This window comes from Antechinus flavipes, chromosome 5 (assembly GCF_016432865.1).
Source record: "Antechinus flavipes isolate AdamAnt ecotype Samford, QLD, Australia chromosome 5, AdamAnt_v2, whole genome shotgun sequence".
Taxonomy (NCBI): Eukaryota; Metazoa; Chordata; class Mammalia; order Dasyuromorphia; family Dasyuridae; genus Antechinus; species Antechinus flavipes.
In genome coordinates, this window is record NC_067402.1 from 130,676,847 (window position 1) to 130,682,846 (window position 6,000).

A 6,000-nucleotide genomic window follows, 5' to 3' on the forward strand; every position below is an offset into this window, starting at 1 on the left:
AATACACACACACACACACACACACACACACACACACACACATATATTAGTGAGGGAAGAAATGAGTAAAGAAGTGGCTTAAGATAGGTGGCACAATGGACAGAACACCTGCAGGAATCAGGAGGACCTGAATTGAAATCTGACCTCAGACATTTGACACTTATTAGTTGCTCTGAGCAAGTCACTTAATTCTGATTTCCAGGGAGAAAAAAAAAATAAAAAGGTTATTAATTAAGGCACAACCATTCCAAAAACACAGTAGAAGCTGCAGGTAGATCTAAAGAAGTGGGGACATTGTGCGGATAGATTTGAGGCCAGATGAGGATAGGAAATAGATAATACATTAGCAACTGGATCTTCAGAATCATTAGGCTGGGGAAAACATTAGAATATGAGACTATGTTAGTCATTAAAAAGAGAGTCCAGGCAAAATATCAGTAATTAGAGAGCAATTCACTAAGGGATATATATAATTAATTATAATATTTAATTGATAAAAAGTTATGCTAAATAAAAGATATTTAATATTTCTTAGTTTTAAATTTATCAATTTATTATGCCCTAACTTATCGTTAATTTTTGAATATATGTGTGTGTTCCTATGATTTTCATTCAGTAATCATTATAAAAACCTATCATCTATTTTTTCTAAAATTCTATTCAAAACAACTTTGTTCTTTTTTTTTTTTCTTACATTCATTTAGGTCTGAAAAGGTTATGTTGGAGCCCCAAATAACTATTGTTTATCTATTTGTCTTTTTAGTTCGTTTACTTTCCTTTAAATGTTCAGATGTTATGCCGTTCAGTGGCTATCACTTAATCTTTCAATAGTTCATGCAGATTTCTAAAACTGAAAATTGCGGATATGTTGCTAATCAGTTCTTTCTCTGGGTATCCATAGGATTTTTCATCCCAAATCCTTTAGAGTAGTCATGGATCATTGTATTGGTGAGAAGAGTAAAATCATTCACAGCTGATTATCCCAGAACATTGCTATTACTTAGTACATAGTATATTCACTTTGCTTGAGTTCAAGGAAGACTTTCCAGGTTTTTCTGAGAGCACTACACATCATTTCCAATAGAACAATAATAATTCACCATAATTACATGTCATAATTTATTCAGCCATTCCCCAGTTGTTGGCATCCCCCGCAGTTTCTTTCTTTCTTTCTTTCTTTCTTTCTTTTTTTTTTTTCTTTTGCCCTGAGAGCTGCTATAAATATTATTGTACATATAGGTCCTTTCCTTTTTTAAACATCTCTTTTGGGATTTATGCCTAGCAGTGGCATTGTTAGGACAAAGGATACACATGATTTTAAACCCCTTTGAGCTTTGTTCATATCTATTAATCATTTATCAATTGGGGCATAGCTCTTTTTTTTTTTTAATAAATTTGACTCAGTTCCTTATATATTTGAAAAATGATACCTTAACAGAGAAACGTGCTTCAAAATTCTTTTTACAATTATTATTGATAACTGTATTTCCCCCAATTTATTCTATTTTGTTTCTCTTTTCACCCTGTCCATCCTCAAAAGTGTTTTGCTAATGTCCATTCCCTTCCCCAGTATGCCCTCTTTTTTATCAACCTTCCCACATACACTTCTCCTACTTTCCTGCAGGGTAAAATAGATTTCTATACCTATATTGAAGGTGTATGTAATTTCCTATTTGAGTCATTTCTGATGAGAGTAAGGTTAACTCACTTATCCTGTCCTCCCCTTCTGCCCTTCCACAGTAAAAGATTTTTCTTTCTTCTTTTTTGGCAAATAACTTAAACCATTCCACTTCTCCCTTTCCCTTTTTCCAAGTACATTCCTCTTTCACTCTTTATATATTTTTGGTTATTATCCCTTCATATTCAACTCACCTCTATATCCTTTGTCTATATACATTCCTTCTAACTGCCATAATAATGAAAACATTCTAATAAGTTACAAGTATCATTCTTCCATGTAGGAAAATTACATTATTAAGCCCCTTATATCACTTTCCTGAGTACCTCCTTATTTTTCTCCTGAGTCCTACATGTGAAAATCAAATTTTCTATTTAATTCTAATCTTTTCATCACAAATGCTTGAAAATCCTTTACTTCATTGAAGAGCTACCTTTTCCCCTGGAGGATTATATTCCATTTTGTTTGGTAGGTGATTCTTGGTTATAATCCTAGCTTCATTGCTCTCCAGAATATCATATTCCAAGCTCTCCAGTTCTTTAATGTAGAAGCAGCTAAATCTTGTGTTATTCTAACTCAATACACAATCTTGAAAGACTTAGGATTTCTGGTCAATGCAATGACTAGACATGATTCTAAAAGACACAAATATATTTTGGACTCAAAATGTAGAAAGAGATATAAAATAATAAGGTGGCAGTTTGTTTTGCCTAACTACCCATATTTGTTATATTTTTTTCAATGCAAGGGGAAGTGGAAAGAAAAAAAGTTAAAGAAAAAAATGAAATCTTTCCCTGTTGGTTCTCCATTATTTGAACTATGGAATTATCATTAAGAGAACCTTACACTTAATATCTGTTTTTTTTTTTTATTCAGAAAGGGACAAGGATATTATCAGTTTAACCAGAGTTTCATATCACTATTACATAATAAGCAAAGCATTTGATCTGTTTACCAAACTCTTCATCTATTTCCTTTTCCTACTTAGGTAGCTTTTGGTACAACTCCAATGACAATATTGATTCTATTCCTGCCTCAGCTGGTATTTCTCTCATCTTCTTCTGTAGTTGCTCAATTTCTTCACAAAATGAGACATTCTTATTTTAAAATATTTTTATTATAAGCTTAATATTAACTATTGGCACTAGTTAAACATGCTCTGCTACTCAAATTATTTTCAGCACATTTCATATCTTTACAGGCGTTCTCTTTAGGTTTTCATACATATTTTGTATTTGTTGATTCAATCTCTACTTTTTTCTTATGTAGTAATCATCACTATGTGCTTTTTTTTCTTTATCCTTTTCCTCCTTCTACTTTCATAAAGATATTTCTGTATTTCTTTAGAATCCCCATATTTGTTATATGTTATAATTTAAATATAGTATTTCATTAAATTAACATAATAGCATTTATTTAAGCTTTCCCTTCTTGGGGGAACTTCTTGCAATGATAATTAATACTGGTATGAAAAAATTTCAAATCATACATTTATTTTTATAAGACTTTTGGAGCAAACTCATAACAATGAAATGATATAATATATACTTCTTTGTAACTTTTATTGCATCTTGTCAGATTTTTATCTTAAAGATTTCACTAGTTGCAATTCCACAAGTGAAGAATTAGTGTACCTACTTTTCTATGATCTTGCTAGCATTTAATTTTGTTATATTTTAATTATTTTTGCTATTTTGATGAATGAGAAGTAATAAAGTTGTTTAATTTTCAAACATTTAATTATATTAAGTTTGAGCAATTTAAAAAAATTATTCCAATGATGGAAAAGAGGCTTGGACTAAACCAATGTGAACAGGATTGGAGTACTAAAATGGAAGGGAGAGAGTGGATATCCTGTTGGTATTTAGAGGTATCACTGTCATAAATTCCTATTCCTTGAGGCCATGTACAGAATCAGAGTATAGATGAGTTTATGCCATCGATGATGAGTGGGCTTGTGACTACATACATATGCCATTCTTCTACCCATTCCCGAGGTAATATCACAAGGTGAAATTTGCTCAGGCTGTCATGGGGGGAAGGGAATGCTTGGGCTTGGTTTTCATACTATGTGCTTGACATCATTAAGAGAAATTAGTGCTTCATACTTGGGTAGCCTAGGATAGTGGTAATGGAAGGAAGATATGGGTATGTAAAAAAAAAATCTGTTAGAAAGTAGATTCCCTCCATAATGCTAAAATGTTGGAGCTGGTAATGTGCAACCTAGCTATTACATAATTTTGCAAATCAATAGAATATGTTACCAGATGACCCACAGGGTAAATTCATCTCCTGTTCTAGAATTGTGTCTGTTTCCTAGGAATTCTATTTTCTTTCCTTTATCCTCCCACCAATTCTAGGCCTTTCCTGCCTTTTGCTATAGGAAAAAAATTCCTAATTATAAATTTGTATATTACTACAAATTTCTCTCAATGCCAATGCTCTCCTTACTTCAACAAGTTTGATCTCCAGCACATGTATTTCTTGATAATAGCTCCCTTGAATAACTGCTGTGGGAAACTGCTTTGACAAGGGTAACAAGCAGCAGAACTATTTTCTTTAAACTTTGGATCATCACTCAACTTCTTACCTTGCCTTACCAACTTGTCTTATTTACCTTACCTTTTCCTTTAAGTCTTATCTTCCTATTACTTCTCTTCCACTTTCTCTTCTTTCAATGGTCCTTCTCCTTCAATCAGAATCCTTCTCATTCTCCTTTTGCTCCTCCTCCTTCTCCTCTTCAGGTCCCTTTCCTCCTCTTTTTCTCCTTCTCCTCAAATATTTTTCTTTCAATGTGAGTCCTTTTATGCTAATGTTTCTACTCTTTTAACTCTAGCCCTTCTTTTCAAATTTTCCCTCCCCAAATTCAATCTCTGATCTTCTTTACAATTCAAAAGTCATCTAAATCACCAAAGCTCTTTCTTCTCTTTCCTCTTACTCTTCAGCTCAAGACCTTCCTCTGCTTCTTCTCCCACAAAACCTTCTTCTATGGAAGAGTAAAGTAGAATGGTAGCTGGATTAGAATTCTACCACATATCACCATAGAAACTGATTCTTCAAGAGAAAAGTAAAACTAATGAATATTGTCTGGAATTGTGATTTCATTGATATAAGGAGCTCCTGATAAGGAAACAGCTAACATGGCAGAGGGACAATAGTTCTGCAGTTAAAACTGCTTCAGGACCTGTGGGGCCAAGTGCCTTGTCCAAGATGACATAGACAGCATGGATCAGAGATAAAGCTTGAAGCCAGGCTATCCTGATCCTGAGGCCGCTCGTCAGGTGTTCTAAGTTTTCCTGTCCTGGGCATTTATATGTACTTACAAGCCCACACATCATGGATGGCATAAATTCTCATCCATACTCTGATATCTATACATGACCCCAGGGGATAGGAGTTTATGGCTGTGATACCTTTAACTGCCAGCTGGATGTTCACTCCCACCCTTATATTTTGGTATTCCAAATTTGTTTAGATCAAGAGTTATGAGAAGGTTGTAAAGGGCATAAGGAAAAAATATATTGTTATTGAATTGAAGTCAATGTATTTTATTTTATGTCTTTTTTTGCATATACATGGTAAATTCTAGATTTTATTTCCTTTCATCCTTAATAGAATACAGGAGAAGGTTTTTTTATGCATGGTAAACTCTAGAATTTATTTCCTTTCAAAATAAATATGGGGTATAAGATTTATTAAAGGTTATTAGTACTAAAAATGTTTGGGAGCTCACAATCAATCCACTATGCCATTGGTTCTCAAACTTTATGGTCTCAAAACATTTCTGAACTCTTAAAAATTATTGAGGCCCTCCCAAGACTTTATTTATTAGGATTATATCTATTGAGATATGCCATAAACCAAAATTTTAAAATATCTATTAATTCATTTCAAAATAATTAAAATAAATCCATAATATGTTAACATAACTGATTTTATTTAAAATAACTGTTTTCAAACATACCAGAGTAGTATTATTTTACATATTTTTTTATAAATATTTTTAAAATATGGTTTAAAGGAAGATTAATATAAGATGAATTCTTTTTCTGCATTCATTATATTTTAATATGTTGTTTTGGTCAAACTATAAGAAAAAAATCTGATCCCATACAGATATTTAGTTAGAAAATCAAGGTGTATTTTAATAAGCAAAATCTTAATATTATCATAGAATTAGGTTTAACCTCAAGAACCCTGGAACTCCCCAGGAATTCATATGCCACACTTTGAGAACTACTATATTCAACTATGCTGCCTCTCACTATTCAGTAAATATTGTGTGTATGTGTGTGTGTGTGTGTGTGTGTGTGTGTGTGTGT

At 32.5% G+C, this 6,000-nt stretch overlaps 1 protein-coding gene across 1 annotated transcript in view; it reads right to left on the reverse strand.

The window, feature by feature from the left end:
* The window catches only part of TES (testin LIM domain protein), a 103,184-nt gene extending 98,524 nt beyond the window's left edge, over positions 1-4,660 (reverse strand). Inside the window, exon 1 of the mRNA XM_052000726.1 lies at positions 4,301-4,660. The gene's annotated coding sequence lies outside the window, so the exon portion shown is untranslated. The remainder of the gene's footprint in view (positions 1-4,300) is intronic.
* Between the last annotated feature and the right edge of the window lie 1,340 nt (positions 4,661-6,000).